The 18,816-nt window shown below is 35.3% G+C and overlaps 2 pseudogenes; both read left to right on the plus strand.

Moving 5' to 3' along the window:
* The first annotated feature begins 2,436 nt into the window (after positions 1-2,436).
* Positions 2,437-4,621, plus strand: LOC141812957 (putative disease resistance protein At3g14460; annotated as a pseudogene).
* Positions 4,622-13,016: 8,395 nt separating this feature from the next.
* Positions 13,017-14,067, plus strand: LOC141812958 (putative disease resistance protein RGA1; annotated as a pseudogene).
* Positions 14,068-18,816: the final 4,749 nt, after the last annotated feature.

Raw genomic sequence — 18,816 nt, forward strand, 5'->3', positions numbered from 1 at the left:
CCGATCGAAGGGATGGCGATATTATATCAATTCTTGGATTATGTTACGAACAACTACCTCAGCGTCTTAAGCAATGTTATCTTTCTTGTGCTTTGTTTCCAAGGAATTATCAGTTTGAGAAACACCAATTGAATTTGATTTGGATAGGTATGGGCTTTGTGTATTCTAGATCTACAACAGCAAACTATGTTGATGATTTTTCAGAAAGGTCATTTTTCATAGATACAACAAGAACAAATGATAAGTACGTATTTCATCCTGTGCTACATGAACTTGCAGAATACATATCAGATGGAGAATTTTTTAGACTCGAAGAGCAAAACATGGAAAGTGAGAGTATCAAAATCCCAGAAGAAGCTCGCCATGTTTATATTTCAGTTGATAATTTTGCCAATGCTTCAGAAGCTTTGAGGAGGAATGCAAAATTGCGTAGTCTTGTAATTGATGGTGATTTATCAGACCCCTTGTTATGAAAAATCCTATATGAAATCTCTTGAGATAGTGCTAAACAATTTGAAATCCCTGAGATTCTTGGTGCTTTCCGTGCTTCCACAGAATTTACCAAAAACAGTTGGCAAAGTAAAATATCTTCGGTACCTTGAGTTCCCAAGCAATCAACCGACATTGCCCAAGCTATCCGATTCATTTTGGAGCAAATACAAATTAAAAAGGTGGAATTCTAAGTATTTGTTGGTGGCCAAAGACATTGATGAATTGATCAAACTGAACTGCAGCTCTGCCAACATTGTAGATGCAACCATCTGATCTAGTACTGCTGTTGCTGCTGAAGTAAATAAGTACTGCTCTATGGCGCACCACCTGAGTCAGCTACTTCGCTATATATGTTTCTCATTTAGTTGGGTGTTGTCTTACTCTATGCTTCGCGCATCTATTAGTGTCTGTTCTATGCTTTCCTATTTGGTTGTGATGTTATGTAACTATAATTTTCCTGTTGTCTGTTCTATCATGCATGTAGAAAACACTAGTTAATCCTTTTGTTACTTTCTGATTGAGCTCGTCTAAGAATCATTTAGTTTCCCATACTGCTATTTTAACCTTTATAGAATTATAAAACATTTTTAACTAAAATTGTTTAATATATGGCTATTAATCAATTTAGATAACATTTTACAATACGTAGACTTGTCAAACACTTTTGCAAAAGAACTTAATGACCAATTAGAATAGTAGTTTGTGAACTGTTTAACAGACAATAACAATAAAATAGATGAAACAGGTTGGATGGAAGGGCATTTTAAAAAATAAATGCATACTTTAGTAAATTCCAAAACAAAATGCGCCGTTTGAATATGTCTAGCTTCTACTAAATTATTAAATTAAAATTGTATGTTATTTAATTATAAAAAAATCAAAGGAACAGTCTTTTACTATATTGTTAAAAAAACCATAATAGCTTTGACTTAAGGCGTGAACATTATTACTCCAGAACAAATTTAACCAAAGTTACGTTATATATCTTAGAGCCATTTTGATTAATTTTAGATTACTAGTAAATGAATCAAATATTGATGGACAAATTTAATGTTCAATTTGATAAATACTTATTTATATTCGTTCAATACATATAAGTATAAGATTAATTAAATGGACAAACTTGAACAATTTGTTAAATTAAACGAATAAGTTTGAATACATATATATTCAACTCGTTAATATTCATAGACAATATTAGTGAGCAATGTTCATAAATTATATTTATCAATAAAATTTTTATCAATGTGTTAAATAAAAAAAGATTTTTAAAATGAACAAAGATTATCAAATTCAATAACTAACCAAATAAATTTAAAATTTTTTTAAAAAAAATAATCAAACAAGCTTAATTAAGAATTCGATAATATTTAAACAAATTAAACTCGACCTCATAAAAAAAAATCAAACCAAACTAGTAATCATTTCAACTTTGATTTACTGTAGCCAATTGGTTCTGTTTGACGGCCTTAAGTGTCGTAGGCTTTGGTCGAAATTGTTCTAAAATGAAATATTAAAAAAATATTTTAAATATTAGATTATGAAGTGAGATATTATTTGAATAATTTTATTAGCTAACGATATAAATAATAAAAGACGGTCTTTTTTATATTTTCCGGTCGTCTTATTAAATTTATTTAAAATTGTAATTATTTTAAATTATACGAGAACCCGTTTCTTTAGTAACGGGAGTCTGTTTTAAAATATTATATTAGTTACCAAATTAGAATTGACTTGTATAATCAGATTTATTTAAATTGTAATTATTTAAGATTACAAAATAAATTTGTTAAACAGAAGATTTTTTTTTTGCAATTTACAATTTGAGTGGCTATCACTCTCGTACTACTTATCAACACTTGTAGAATTTATAGTAGGCAAAATTTATCATCTTCCTCTGCCTTCTTCTGACTTTTATTTTTAGCTCAGAAAAGCAAAACAGGCATGCCCCCCTTGTTCACTGAGACTCCACAAACCGAAATCGCAAGAGACCTTGCGGGAATGCTTATCGAGAGAATAAATGATGTCCTCTATAGCCTGCGGCAGCACCACGACTCGAAGGTTCATATTGCAGTTGCTGAACTGGTTCGACTACGTGGAATTCTTCGACATGACACGATCTTAAGAATCAACAAGCTCCACAAGAAGATCAGCAACAAATTCCTGCAAGACTGGTTATGGCGCTATAAGGATTTCTTCTACATGACGGAGGACGTACTCGACGACTTGGATTTTATTGTATTGCCCAGCGACAAACCACAAGGTGATGATCTTTCAGCATTTGATGAACAGATGCTAATTTTTATGAAAGCGATGGAAAAGTTGCCGGAGGTCATCGATGCAGCCACTGGTCTCTTCCGTGAAATTAAGGATCTTATGGAGGGGATGGAGGAATTCGAACAAATCTACAGCAGATTGGAGAAGCAACAGGTCACCAGTTCGGAACTCCCCACGTTGCCTTACAAAGTTAGGGAGTTGAAAGGACGAGCTGTGGAGAAGGCGAAAATACTAGAGGCGTTACTTCACAAAGCAGAAGGAGAATCAAAGGAGTCGCCTATATTGATCAGCATCACAGGCCCGGTGGGAATAGGGAAGACGGATCTTGCCCGGGCCGTTTATAACAGTGCACAAGTAGAAGCTGAATTCGATGTCAGAGCATGGATTTACATGGGCAACGATCCTGGTGACGACTGGTGGCTTACACTTCAAAGGTCAGAATCTGCCTCCGTCGACCAACCGAGCAACCTTCACAAAATCAGTGGATCATCAAGTTTGATAGCATTATGGGGACCATGAAAACAGAAATAACAGACAAGAAGGTGCTGATCGTTCTGGACAACCTGGCGCTTATGGGCAGCCCCTGGCGGGATGGTTCCACTTTCTCAATTATGTGTATGAGGCAAAAGTGGGTAGCAGAGTAATAGTTACTACCCAATTTGAATCTGCCTTTCGTTGGAGAACCACACACTGTGCTATTGAGTGTGAAATTGGATGGGTTGGAAAAGGAAGAGTATGTGGAATTGTTCAAGGAATGTGCACTTGGTGACAGACATCGCAACAAATATCCAGAATTAGAAAATATATGTGGAGAAATTGCCGAAAAGTTTGGAGGCAATCCCTTAACTGCTGTGATGATAGGGCGTCAGCTGAAGTACTCAAAGCCAAATAAAGATCATTGGAGGACAATCTCTCGTAGCAATTTGGGCATAATTGATCCAACAGAAAGTAACATTATATCAGCGCTGAGACGCAGGTATGAACAACTCCCCGGAAATCTGAGGCAATGTTATCTTGCTTGTGCTTTATTTCCCAAGAATTATCCATTTAAAGAAAATCAGTTGTTTGGGATATGGAAAGCCATTGGACTTGATTCACGTAGAAGTAATATTCAAGATCTTGACAGCCGAATCCTTTTTTGTGAGTTCAGCAAGAAAGGATGGCCGAGTTCATACTCCATGCTATTTTTCATGAGCTTGCAGACTACATATGTGATGGTGAATTTTTTAGACTTGAAGATGAAATTAAGGAAGAAGATGTCGTACAAATCCCAGACAAAGCCCGACATGTGTATGTTACAGCAGATAATTTTGTCAAAGTTTATCAAGTATTGCAAGAGAAGACGCACTTGCGTAGTCTTGTCATCTGTGGAGAGCTATCCTCAGAAGAACACAAGACAAACTTTATGGGATTGCTAGAAGAGGTGTTGCGAAATTTGATAGGCTTGAGGCTGCTGATGATCTCTGTGCTTCCAACTGGGAAATTGCCTGATGCAATTGGTGGTTTGAGACATCTTCGATACTTGGAATTACCTATAAACACAATAACGAAGGAATCAATTCAAGAGCTTCCTGCTTGGTTATCTGATAATCGATTTGTTGGTTTAAGACAGCTTCGGAATCTGAAGGAGCTAAGAAGAGCAATTCAAAAGCTTAAAACTGGTGAATCAAGTCACTCATTTAAATCAATTGATCCAGAGCATTCATCTAGGGAATCAAGAGATCCATCTGTTCTTAAACCCCTGAAGTTTTCTAAAGATGACAGCGAAGTTCTCAAAGAAAAAACAAAGTAGTCGAAAGGGATTTTCTTCTGAAGAAGTTTTTATTAAGTAGAAGCAGCTGAAGTGATGATACCGAATACAGAAACCCCATCTCTGTGGAGAAACTCTACTGTACTTCCATGTCATTGTGTTTATCTTGATTCCAATAAATGTATTGTGTGCTAAATTATAGTTTCCGACAATTTCATTTTATTCAATGGTATTTGATCATGCTCTAATTTAAAATTGTGTTTGGTTCCTGTGATATTTATATTTTAAAATATCTATTTCTTTGGAATAATTATTAATTATATATTCTACTTTTAAATAATAAATTTTTATTGAACTAACAAATCTTCAAATCAAGATGCACGATCTAACCAGGTTGATTTTAAGTTTAATTGATCAGGAATGAGCTAATTGATCCAAATAAATCAGTCATGAAGGGAGTCAAGTTAAACTAGCTAGACATGTAGGTCAGCTAATTAATATGACCACACGAGTTAGTTGAGTTGACCGCACGAGTTAGTTGAGCTAAACTAGTCAAGCAAGGTTGGTGGGTCAATCATGTTAGGCAAGTCAAGTTGAGTGAGCTAAGCATAATGAGTGAGCCAATCAAATCACATCAGCTAGTCGAGCTAAGCTAATCAATCGAGCTTGGTGGGTCAACAGATTGGATGATCCAATTCAACCAAATGATTGGGTCGATCAGTTTGGATCCGCAGGTCATGTTAGTCAATTCGAAGTGGGTTAGGCAAATCAATCAAGTCAGTTGGTCCAAACGGAACATGGGCCCATCAAGCCTATCCAATCAAATGTGTTGGGTCAATCTAGTCATAATAGGTTAAGTTGAGTCAGCAAGCTGGGAAGGACAATTATGTGATGGTAATTTTAGAACCTTATGTATTATGTGCTAAATTATAGTTTACCAACAATTTCATTTTATTCAATGGTATTTGATCATGCTCTAACGAGAAAGGATGGCGAGTTCATTCTCCATGCTATTTTTCATGAGCTTGCAGACTACATATGTGATGGTGAGTTTTTTAGACTTGAGGATGAAATTAAGGAAGATGATGACATACAAATCCCAGACAAAGCCCAGATAATTATTTTGCCAAAGTTTATCAATTACAATTGCAAGCGAGGACGCACATGCATGCGTAGTCTTGTCATATGAATTAAAATTTTTGGAATTCTATCCTAAAAATCAAACATACCGAACTGATAAAATAACCGATTTTTTTAAATATTATAAAAATTTTATCAATTAGTTAGAGATTTATAAACTTACCTACATAGAAATTTATAAACTTACCGAACTGAACACAAGCTTCGTGGGTGGATAGGCTTGTTTGAGGAAGCCTAACATCTGTAAAGAGATCATGACCTTTCCTCAATGAAGCATACTTGATAGACGATGAAACCATCCATTATCTGGAATTGACAATGCAGGGAAATGCATTACAGAAAAAAAAAACTTGAAGAATTGTTGTGTATCAAGTCTATTTTGTAGGTCTCTAATCAGTAAAAGTTCAAGTGGAGCACTTGATTTTCCATTACCATTTGGTGTTCCAATCGCCTCAAGTCTTCCACGATTTAAAGCCTGCAACTTCAATAGATTTGAATTCTGAAACTGTCCAACATCACTACATAACAAGAATTAGTAAGTTAGAAGGAGTTGGAAAAGGGTTTACAACCAAGGAAGTAAATAGAAAAAAAAAAAGATTGAAGAATGAGGAAGAGAAAAATGAAAGAGGAGAAAGATAGAAGAAGTGGCTGATTTTTTTTTTAACTTATTTTTGAGACTGAGTTTTGATTTCTATGATGGCACAGTCACCTATAATAGAGAAAATCAAGGTGGCACAGGCTAGCGATCAGAATATTCAGTTCATCTGTAGTAGGGTGGACTCCGGACAGTAGTTGGAGTTTTCTTGTGACAATGATAGGATACTTCGATTCCGAGGAAGACTCTGTGTTCCAGAGCAACCTTCGATTAAAGAGGAGTTATTCAGGAGGCACACCAATCTAGGTTTGTGATACATCCTAGACGACATGAAGAGGGATATCGCAGACTTAGTTGTGAGGTGTTTAGGGTGTCAGCAGGTAAAGGTTGCACACCAGAGATCGGCCGAGTACTCGAGTGAAAATGAGAACATATTACGATGAATTTCGTTACAGGTCTGCCCAGGATCCGAAAGAGGCATGATGCGATGTTGGTAATTTCTGTATTTAATCAATACAGAATAAGTTCTAGTGCACACTATCTTTCTATTGTAGTTGGAGGGATACCTTAGACATATTCATGATTATTCTATCCTTGTTCTTGATTCGCTTGAATCTCTTGTGACATTTATTTTGTTGCGTGTTCAGGCATTCTTGCTATCCATGTTGATTATTGTTGTTTGTCTTTAGTTTATAATACTGGGGTTTAGTGGAGATTCTAGTACCTATGCATGTTGATATAGCATAGAAATTGTTGGTTATGGTCGCTTGATCATTACATCATACATGGTGCAATAAGACGATTGAAATTTCTAATGTCGTGGGTCAATCATTACTGATAGTTGGCCTGATGGTGGCAAATTATAGAATAGTTGGTTAGGAATTCCCTATTCATGGAACTATCGAGGGATGGTGGTTGTATGGTTTGTACGCAGTCGAGTCAATGTCCTGGGTTACTGCAAAGGGGTGGTACTTAGAGACGAGTATGGAGGATATACATTGACTATAGAATATATGTAGCTAGATATGACAACATATTGATTTGTCACCAGATTACTTTGTTGTGGTGCTAGATCGTTGACAGATTTGTACGGTAGAGAAATCGTTAGGTTTCATTGAGTAATTGTGAGTATTACTTCGGATAGAGATCCGTGTTTTACCTCACGGTTTTGGCAGAGTCTGCAACAAGCACTAAGTATAGAACTTTGCTTTAGTACGACATTTCAGACGGTTAGTCGGAATGTACTATTCAGACTCTGAAAGATTTACTTGAGGCATGATTCTGAGTACTATAGTATTTTTGCACTATAGTATGACGATAGTAAATTTATGGACCAAATTTTTGTTAGTGGGGGAGAATGTAAGATATGCCTAATTTAAGGCAATTGGACTAACTCTAAAGCCCAAATAAATAGCTCAAAATCTAAGCCCAATTCAGTAAAGGGTTAATGGTTTGTGTTTGGGTTAAACCCGAAACCCATTAGGAATTCTTTAAAAAAAACAAAACAAAACACACGCACACAGTTTCGCCGGTTGAATCACGATCTCGGTGGCAGGATTTACGGAGGAGGAAGGATAAAGAGGAGGCTGCCAAACCCTAGGTTCGCTGCCTTCCATCTCTCGTGCACCCTAGTCATCCTTCCTTTGCTCGTGCTCGGTCGCCACTCCTGCTCACCAAATCACGACCGCCGCAAGTGTGGGAGAGGCAAGAAGGGAACTATTCGGTTGTGCGCGTGCGAAGGAGAAGAAGTCGCCGCGTTCTCCTCTTCTTTCTCCTCTCCTTTGGTTTGCGAGGCATTGTCGACTTCGCCTGACTTGGTGGTTCGCTTGGAGAGGGGCAGAGCAACAAGGAGACCTAGTCGCCACCTCCTTCGTCGGTGAGCAGGTTCTAGCTAGAAAAAAAACAGCATTCTGCGACGAAATTTGCGACGAATTTTGTCAAAAAATTCGTCGCAAAAAAATTTCCAACGAAATTTGCGACGAAAAATTTTCGTTGCTATAAAATTGTCGCAAAGCTTCTGCGACGAAAAATTTGTGTTTGTCGCTAAAATTTGCGACGAAAAATGATATTCGTCGCAGTATTCGTCGCCAATTGGCGACGAATCAGAGTTCGTCGCCAATTGGCGACGAATTTTTTTCGTCGCCAATTGGCGACGAACCACTCTATTCGTCGCCAATTGGCGACGAATAACTGTTCGTCGCCAATTGGCGACGAATCAGTGTTCGTCGCCAATTGGCGACGAATACATGATTCGTCGCCAATTGGCGACGAATCAGATGTCGTCGCCAATTGGCGACGAATCAGTCGCCAATTGGCGACGAATGAGAGTTCGTCGCCAATTGACAACGAATTATGTATTCGTCGCCAATTGGCGACGAACTGTGATTCGTCGCCAATTGGCGACGAACATGATTTGTCGCCAATTGGCGACGAATAGAGTATTCGTCGCCAATTGGCGACGAATTTTGCGACGAATATCAATTTTGTTGCAAAAAATCGATATACAGTAAGTTACGATATAATTGCAACGATCACTGTTTCGTCGCAAAATTCGTCGCCAATTGGCGACGAAATTGGTTTTCGTCGCAAAATTCGTTGCAAAATTAAAAAAAAATTAACGACAACAATTTATTTTTTTAATATTCCTGTAATACATATAATATCGATCCAATCGGATCGATTTACAAATACATTTAACCTGTAACAATCAACCATATCAAATCTATAACAAACCAAACAATCCACATAACATTCAAACAAGTATATATATCAAATCCATAACCATCCATACAATCCAAACATCATAAACAATACAAACCCATCCATACAATCCAAACATCATAAACAATACAAACATGATATACAAACTCCATAACAATCCATACAATTCAAACATCAGATATAAACTCCATAACAAGTCAAACAATATCCCAATCCATAAGTCTAAACAAATCCATAATCTTTCTATATCATTAGTTAATCAAGTGTTTTTTGATTTTTTTTACTTCCATTAATGTGTATATTTATCATAGTTTTATATTACATAACTGAAGCATTTATTGATCGTCTGAGTCTTTCTATCAATAGGCACAACCTCGACTTTCTCTTTACTACATATTTACCTTAATATCATTATTTTTATGATTCTCATCTTTTGTTCGTGTGTTTGAGTTATAGCCCAAAATTCAGTTCCATAAAATCATTTTTAACCACTATTTTATAAAACTTTCTTTTGAGTTTTAAAGGTACTTTACGATCATAAAATTATTATTTTCCTCCATCTCAATAATCCTATTTATAAAATTATATTCTAGGTAAGATTTTTTTTTGAGTCTCTTTATCTTTATAAAAATGATCATAAATATTTAAAATTTTTTAAAATTGACCCTGAGCTCAATAAAGGGCTCGAGTTGGGCAACATTTACATGAGGTCTATGTTGACACGAATTTGCTTGGTTTTACTTTTACACTAGATCTAGCCCAAAGACACACATATAAATAAAGTGAGAGAAGATATAAAGAGAACGGGAAATAATTCATTTGATATATATTTATTAACATTAGTTCACCTTAGCTTGTTTATCACTTTATAGGACACGCTTTAACAAATAACTAATTTGCTAATTATGTCTACTTCTTGAACATCATTTGTAGCCAAAATGTAGCTTTTTAATGAAAATTAATCAAATCAAATTATTAAATAATTTGATTTTATCAATAATAGTTGACTTTAATACTTTGTCACTTTATACAGCGTATTTCGAACAACTATTGTATCTATTTCTTAGATATTATTCATCAATTATCTTACCAATATGCAACTTTTTAATAGAAATTAATCAAATCAATTTAATAAATAATTTAATTTTATAATATTAATTTGCTTGTCACCTTATAATGCCTACTTCAATAACTATACTATTTTGATGAATTATATCTCTTTCTCATATATCTTTTGTCAATTATTTAACAATATATATATATAATTTTTTAAATAAAGACTAATCAAAACAATTTAATAAATAATTTGATTTTAATTATCAATATTAGTTCACCTTGATTGTCACTCTATAAACACAGTTCAACGCTTCTTTCACTTTATACCGCACACTTCAACAAAGTAACTTATTAATTTATGAATTATGTCTTTTTTTAGGACATCATTCATTAACTATTCGACTAATATGCAGTTTAAAGACTAATCAAATCAATTTAATAAATAATTTAATTTTATAAACATTAATTTAATTTAATAAATAATTTAATTTTTTTCAATATTAATTCACTTATCGCTGCTTCATGCCGTCCACTTTAATAATTAGACAAATTATATCCCTTTCTTAAACATCTTTTATTAATTATTCAGCCAATATATATACAACGTTTTCAATAGAAAATAATCAAATCAATTTAATTTATAATCTGATTTTATAAATATTATTTCAGCTTGTCATTTTTTTCACAGACATTGTTCGTCAATTATTTGACCAATATGCAACTTTGTTAACAAAGACTTGATCAAATCAAGTTAATAAATAATCTCATTCTATCAACATTAGTTCCCGACGCCCATATCAACAAGTACACTAAACGACTAACACTAATATGTAAATATGACTCTTTTTTTTCTCTCTTTCTTATACATCATGTCATCCTTGGTCATTTATCTAACTAATATGCAAAGAGAACAAACAAATTAAAACAATTTAATAAATAATCCAATTTTATTAATATCAATTCACCTTGCTTGGTTGCCTCTTTATGCCGCCTAAATCAACAACTACACTAAAATATGGTGAATTATTTCTCTTTCTCATTCATCTTTCGTAATTTTGAACTGACCAATATGTAGCTTTCTCAAATAGATCGATCAAATCAATTTAATAATCGATTTAAGATTATCAACATCAATTCACCTTGCTTGCAAGCTCGTCACACTTATTTATGTCTCAGGACGAGGTTGAGTTGGCTACTACAGGACAGATATTATTATAATGGGCAAGAATCGAATCTTAACAAAGTTGTGAAAAATACTCTCCCCACAGTGTCTAACTATAGTTTCTTAATTTACCTCCTTATAAATGATCATGAAACCGACCGTGTGGAGCCACTACGGTGGTTGATTTCATCTTTTGCTACAATTGTCTCACCTATTTATTTGTATACTAAAAGATGACTCGTGCTAATGGCATGAAGTTAAAAGTACCTATGACAATTATCTTAGTACAAAAACAAGTTACCGCTGGTGCCTAACCCTTTGTTTGGATGGAGTGAGTGATCTCATTAGGGAAAGGGAAGGGAGGGAAAGAGATATAGGGGAAGGGAAATATTTATATTCTCCTTGTTTGGGAAGAAAAGAAGGTTCGTTAATGTAACATATGTTATCTTGTTTGGGAGGAAAGAAAATAAAATAAAGATTAAATATATAAAATTATAAAAATACCCCTACTTCTTAAAATAAATCTACATATGAAAAAATATGTGTAACTCATTAAATCTATGGATATAAGTTTTTTCTTATCAAAACCATCTTATCAAATCAACTAAAATTAATATTTATAACTTAAATAAATAAATTTTTTTAAAAAATAATGAGTAGAAGGTTAAAAAAAAATTATGATCTCCTGTCTCTATTCTCTTGAGTTTTATCTTCGAAGAAATTTACGACGAAGATTGAGGAGTGCGAGCGATACCCTGTGACCGCTCACGTTATGTGATAAGAAGTGACGGTGCAAAAAACTAATAGATGAGTTATTTTAATAATTAATATTTTAATATAAAGATAAAATTAAAATAAATATTTTTTAAGTTTTCTTTCCTTTTCCTTACACCTCAAATCAAGATGTAAGGAATTATGTCGATTCATAGGTATACAAGGGTAAAGCTTACCCTTCTCTCTCTTTCTTTTTTTTTAACTCACTCCATCCCAAACAAAAATCAAAATTCTCTTTCCCCTCTCTTACCCTTCTCTCCCTCTCCCTCACCTCCTCCCAAACTAACCGTAAAGGAGATGGCAATACAATACAATGAATTAGAACAATACATGAAGAGTTCTAGAGTTTGAGCAATGATCCAAAAGAAACAAACTTCCACTAATATTCTACAGCTGCAGCAATGAAAAATATCCTCATCGATTGCACAAATAATGAATTTTCAATATTGGAAAGTGTTTTTATATATAACTAAGAGGTTATGTATGTATATGGACATTTATTTCGCCATTAGATTGTTGAAACTAAAATTAATATTTATTAGTAAGTTACTTTCGATGAACAATTTCAGCTTGATCTAAATCAATTTATATTGATCTAGACCCTAACTCATGTACAAGAATAGTGAGCTTTAATTTGAGTATGCGTTAAGGGAGTGTTTGAATCGCGCAGGCCTAAATTCGCTGAATTTGGGCTGGAATTTGTGGTGGAAGTGTGGATCGTCTTTCCATTTCTTCCCCCAACAAGTGGTTGTGACTGTTAGAAAAGCCTCTTCTTAGCAGCTGCATCCCTCTTGGCATCGTCTTTAAAATCTGCGTTGCATTATTGAACGAGGTCGTCGTCAACGCTCTCTTGTAGGTGACAAGGTGAGAGAACGCATGCAGACAATACGATATCCTCTTCTGCAAACAACTTCAAGAACTTTTGGATTTTTATCTTCTTTCTGTCAGTAATCAATTATCGCTTTCTGTTGTTTTCTCTTTTGCAGCTGCTTCTATTCAATCTCCGTACTCAAGTTAGTTAGAAACAAGACAGGATCCACGGCCAATTAATGGATCCTATTTCGATAACCCTCACGGTAGTAGGATGGGTGGCGCCTCAATCGGTGACTGAGTTGATGAACTTCTTGCGTCGTCGTTGGAAGAAGAGTAAAACCGCGGAGCGGAATTTGATTTTTCTAAAGCGATTCGTCGAAATTGGAAGAATCGTCAGAGTTTCCCACTGGCAGGGACAGAGTGAATTCCTTTATTCGAGGGACTGGCTCCGGCGTTTCAAGGATGCTATTTCCGATGCTGAGGATGCCATTTACAGTTGTGAGTTTGCCAGGGACGAGAATCAAGTCAGTAATTAGTTATACATACAATTTTAGTTATTCAAAATATGCAAGTATAGCTAATTCTTCTTCACTAATCTCTGATGTTAAATAACAGATAAATAATATTCTTGAGATATTTGAAGAACTAGACGATAAGAATGGTCATAAAGTAGTTTACTCTGAAAAGTTGATACAACAGGAAATCCCAACTTGGCGGAGGACCACTTATCTCATGTCCAGACAGATCAAAGGAAGAACATTTCAGAAAGACATATTGAAAAACTGGCTACTCAGTGATCAATCATCTACTTACTCCAATACAAACTTCTCTATTCTGTCTATCATTGGCACAGGAGGCATTGGCAAGACGATCCTTTCTCAACTTGTCTTCAACAATCAAGAGGTGCAACAAAACTTTGAGGTCATGGCGTGGGTCTCGTTGTGCGACCCTTATAGGCCCACCATTTATATCAATGCCAACGAGTCCACCTCAGTATCCAGTAACTCAGATCCAGTTAGTTTCGAAGACTTTCATAACAAATTTGTAAGCAAAATGATGAACAAAAGGTTTTTTATGGTGTTAGACGATGTGTGGGATGACCTCCTCACTGAATGGGAAACATATTGCTCCTTGTTTAACTGTGGAAAAGATGGAAGCAAAATTATTGTAACCACCCAGCTTGAAAGAGTAGCAAATATGATAGACTCAGAGCTAATAAATCTTGATGTACTTCAATGAGATGAGTACTTGGAATTATTCAAAGAATGTGCATTTAACAAGAGCTGAGGTGTCTCAACTACTGGGACTCTGCCACCTCACTTCTTCACTGGCCCTGTTCTGTTGACGTCCGATCGCTTGGAACCAATCCGGGCGCTTGGAGTCTGGTGGCTTGGATCCAGATAAGGGCGCCCGAAATACAAAGTTTCAACCCCTCCTTTCCTGCATTATAAGTTAGCACAAAAGTAAAATATAACAGAAAAGTTAAATGGTCTTGACTTCAAATTTTTAGTAAAATCCTGAGTTAGATCGACGCCTAGAGTTCCCCTTACCGAGAACCAGCTTTCACCCACTCCACTTGGGAGAATTTACCTGTTGCCAACCAAGTTATCCAGACTTGTTGGACTTCTACTTAGCCTCGATTCTCAGCCTCAGGATTTCCTACTAGACATCTGATCCATCTGACCTGCCTAAATTTCCACTACTAGATATTTAGTCTACTTAACCTACCTAAACTTCCACTGGGTGCACTTGATTAGTCAAGTCTTCCTGTCTAGTCCTCTAGACCAGAACTTCTCATCTAACCCTCCAAGTTAGGTTTGCCTAGCCTCCAATCAGGACTTCCACTACTTAGCCTCAACTAGGACTTGCGTGTGTTTAGCCTCAACTAGGACTTTCTTGTGTTTAACTTCAACTATGACTTTCCTGTGGTATCTGTATACTTAGATCAGCTCATCAGTAAACATCACACACTTAACTTGAATTTTTTATCATGATTAAAATCAAGGTTCGATCATCTGGTGCTCCCTGCACCAATAGAAATTACAACACGTTGGAAACCAAAGTTGAGTAATTGGAACTATAACTGTTGGGTTGAAAGAGTGTAAACATAGTCCCACATCTAAAACACATGAAAAAGATCATGGGTTTAAAAGGATGGAAGATATCTCCATTGATATGAGGCCTTTTGGGTTGAGCCCAAGAATAAAACCATGAGGGCTTAGGCCCAAAGTGGACAATATCATACCATTGTGGAGATATTTTGATTCTATCGATTCTAACAAGTGGTATCAGATCAGTGAGGCCGCTCTTCACCGGACTAACCGCCAGAAGAGCCATGATCGAGATCTAACCATGTGGGTTGAACCTTAAACAAAGATAGTGGGTGCTCCCGTGTTTGAATCAAGAGGACTAGACACTAGGCAGAAAGTCCTAGTAGGTCGGGTGGACCGAGGGGCAGAAAGTCCTGATGGATCGAGAATTCAGACATCAAATGGAGGTTTTCCGTTTGAGGAGGGCCTGTGGTCCTTTGTTTGAAGGGGGATTATTGAGTTGCAAGGGTGCAAACATAGTCTCACATCTAAAACACATATAAAAGATCATGAGTTTAAAAAGGATAGAAAATATCTCCATTGATATGAGACCCTTTGGGTTGAGCCCAAGAATAAAACCATAAGGGTTTGGCCCAATGTGGACAATATCATGCCATTATAAAGATATTTTGATTCCATCGATTCTAACAATAACTACATCTTATTGGAAACACAAGCTATCTACTTGAAACTATAATAACATTAATGATTTTTAGTCTTTTCATAGTTTATGTTTTCACTACTTCATTAAGAAGTGTAAAGTGTTCGATTGCACTTTTCATAGTTGAGTTGGTTATGATAGGTCAGATTTACTAAAGTGGGCAAAGGTTGAATCTCAATGAAGTCAAGCTAATATCCTCTCCTGTCGTGGCCTTGATTTATCTCCTCACAGGTGATCGTGGGACCGATTGTATAAAGTGTTCTTTGAGATAAAGAGTTGTATTTAAGAGGATGAATTATAAGCATTTGTAATCCAAGTGATCAAGTCCTTAAGTATTTTTCTTAGTAAAGTTTTTCTTTGTTTTTGAGGCTATTTACTTCTTTGGTTGTCTTCCTCCATCTTTAATTTCTTTTGACGATCTTGACCCCATCAAAATATTCTATATGTTCTGTTGATGATATTCTTACGTGGTATCAAAGTCATAGGATTTTAGTATATCTGTTACAATATCCTTTGGTGGAGGATTTGCCGGATGCCTCAAAAATGGATTTAAGTGGGCGTATTAGTTGATTGGTAACGAGATATTGAACCAGTCCAATCATAGAGTGTGGAGCAGTTGTAGGGAGTCTTATCTAGTGGATCCCTCCTTGTCAAAGGCTACGCCTACAGTCAAAAGTTGGCTCTATCATGAGGGGCTTGGAGAAACCCAAGATACTCGGAGGGGAGGGATATGTACGAAGCTTGAGTATAGAGTCACATAGGGCACTCGCTCCAGAAGAACAAGCTATTAGAAGGGCCCAAATAGCTATTCCATGACATATATGGACTCGGAAGGCCAAGTCACTTGGAGCACTCGAGTTGGGGTGCCGAGTTAAGCAGGTAACTTAATTGGGATGTCAAGTCGTATCAAGGACATGAGCTACCAATTAAATTGGATATATAGGATACTCGAGAAATTGAGTACTCAAGCCGTCTGACACTTTGGAGATCGAGGAAGGTGCATGGGCTACTAAGATAAGTGCTTGGGTTGCCGAGCATCAAGTTACCATGTTGGGAGTGCTGAGTCTTGTCTCGGGGCATAGTTAAGTTGGTTACGATAGAGCAGAGTTGTTGAAGTGAGCAAGGGTCGAATCTCGGTGAAACTAAGGCAATGCCCTCTTTCGTCGTGACCAACTTCAGCTTCTCGATTTATGATCTTCTCACAGATGATAGTGAGATCGACCGTGTGGACTGTTGGAGTGGCGGATTTCACTTTTTTTTACTGAAGGGAGTGTTGAGTCTTGGTTGGGCTAGAAGGTACGCTAATGCCAAGTGTGTTGGCCCTGTTGACGTGGAGACTAGAGTTGTCAATTTGAGTTAGACCCGTCGAATTGGCATGTCCCACCGAATAATTTAAGTAGGTTGAGTTGAAATTTTATCAATCCATTTTAAGGTGGGTTCAAATGAATCGACCCGCCTAGGCCCGCGACTCGTGTGGGTTGGCCCGTGGGTTGAGAAAATTTATTTATTTATTTTTTTAAAATATAAAATTAAAAAAAAAATCAATGAATTAGTGGGCATGACCTGTTTAAACTGCAATCCAAACTTAAAATTTTTAACTTGACTCGTTTAAACTACAATCTAAATTTAAAAATTTTAAAATTATATATATATTTTTATATGTGAACAGACCTGTGGGTTGGCCTGTCTATCCCCGCGACCCGCCTTAAATTAGGTTGGATTGAAAATTTTTCTACCCGTCAAGTTTGTGGGTCAGCCCGCTTTGCCCCGCCATATAATGAATTTTTGACAGATTGATCCGTCCCGCCGTGGATTGACCTGTTTGACCGTTCTAGTGGAGACAGATGTCACATGTTCTGGGTCTATTGAGGTTGAGTCGAGTCATGTACATGTTTAACAGGAATGGGATGATTATCCTAGGCTATTGATATTAATTATTTTACAAATTTAAACTCTTAACTATAAAAAACATTTTCAAATTTAGCTTCTTTATCACCAGATTGGCCCTGAGCTCAATAAAGGGCTCGAGTCGGGCAACACTTACATGGCACATGTGGCTTATGAATTTAATTTGCTTGGTTTGACACTGATCGAGCCCAAGACACACATAAAAAAAGTGAGCGAAGATATATAGAGAAAGAGGAATAATTCATTTGTTTTTATGCCACCCATTTCAACAACTACACTAATTTTGCAAATTATGTCTTTTTCTTAGGCACCATTATATTCACAAATATGTAGCTTTTATTTTAATAGAGTCTAATCAAATCAATTTAACAAATAATCTAGTCTTATCAATACTAGTTGAATTTTCTTCTCACTTTATACTCCGCACTTCAATGATTAATTAATCTGAGAATTATATCAGATTCTTCTTTATCATTCCACAATTATCCAACCAATATATAATATTTTCAATAGAGACTAATCGAATTAATTTAATAAATAATTTGATTTTATCAACATTAATTCACTCGTTGCTTTATGCCCCTACTTCAACAACTATGCTATTTCAATAAATCATGTCACACATCTTTCGTCAATTATCTAACCAATATGCATGCAGCTTTTCCAATAGAGATTAATCAAAATAATTTAATAAATATTCTAAACTTATCGACATTAGTTCAGTCAGTGGCTTTATATTATAAACTTCAACAACTAACTAATTTGCTAATTATATCTCTTTCTCATTTTTCTCATACATCTTGTCAATTATCTTGCCAATGTACCGTTTTTTCGATAGAGACTAATTCAATCAATTTAAACTTGTCACTTTATGGGATCCATTTTAATAAATATACTATTTTGACAAATTATGTCTTTTTCTTAGATATCAATGCAATATCCATTATATACTAATATGTAATTTTTTTCAATAGATATTAATCAAATCTATTTAATAAATAATTTAATTTATTTATCATTGATTCACTTGTCACTTTATGGGATCCATTTTAATAAATATACTATTTTGACAACTTATGTCTTTTTCTTAGATATCAATGCAATATCTCGGTCAATTATCTAACTAATATGTAATTTTTTCAATAGAAACTAATCAAATCGATTTAATACATAATTTAATTTTATTATCAATAATTCACTTGTCACTTTATGTGCCCATTTCAATAATTACGCTATTTTGATAAATTAAGTCTCTTTTTTAGATATCTGTCAATTATCTATTAATTAATATTTAATTTTTCAATAGATATTAATTAAATTTATTTAATAAATAATTTAATTTTATTATCATTAATTCACTTGTCACTTTATGTGGCC

Source organism: Curcuma longa, chromosome 20 (genome assembly GCF_044706935.1).
Source record: "Curcuma longa cultivar G26 ecotype Majalengka, Jawa Barat chromosome 20, ITB_CL_G26_1.1, whole genome shotgun sequence".
NCBI lineage: Eukaryota > Viridiplantae > Streptophyta > Magnoliopsida > Zingiberales > Zingiberaceae > Curcuma > Curcuma longa.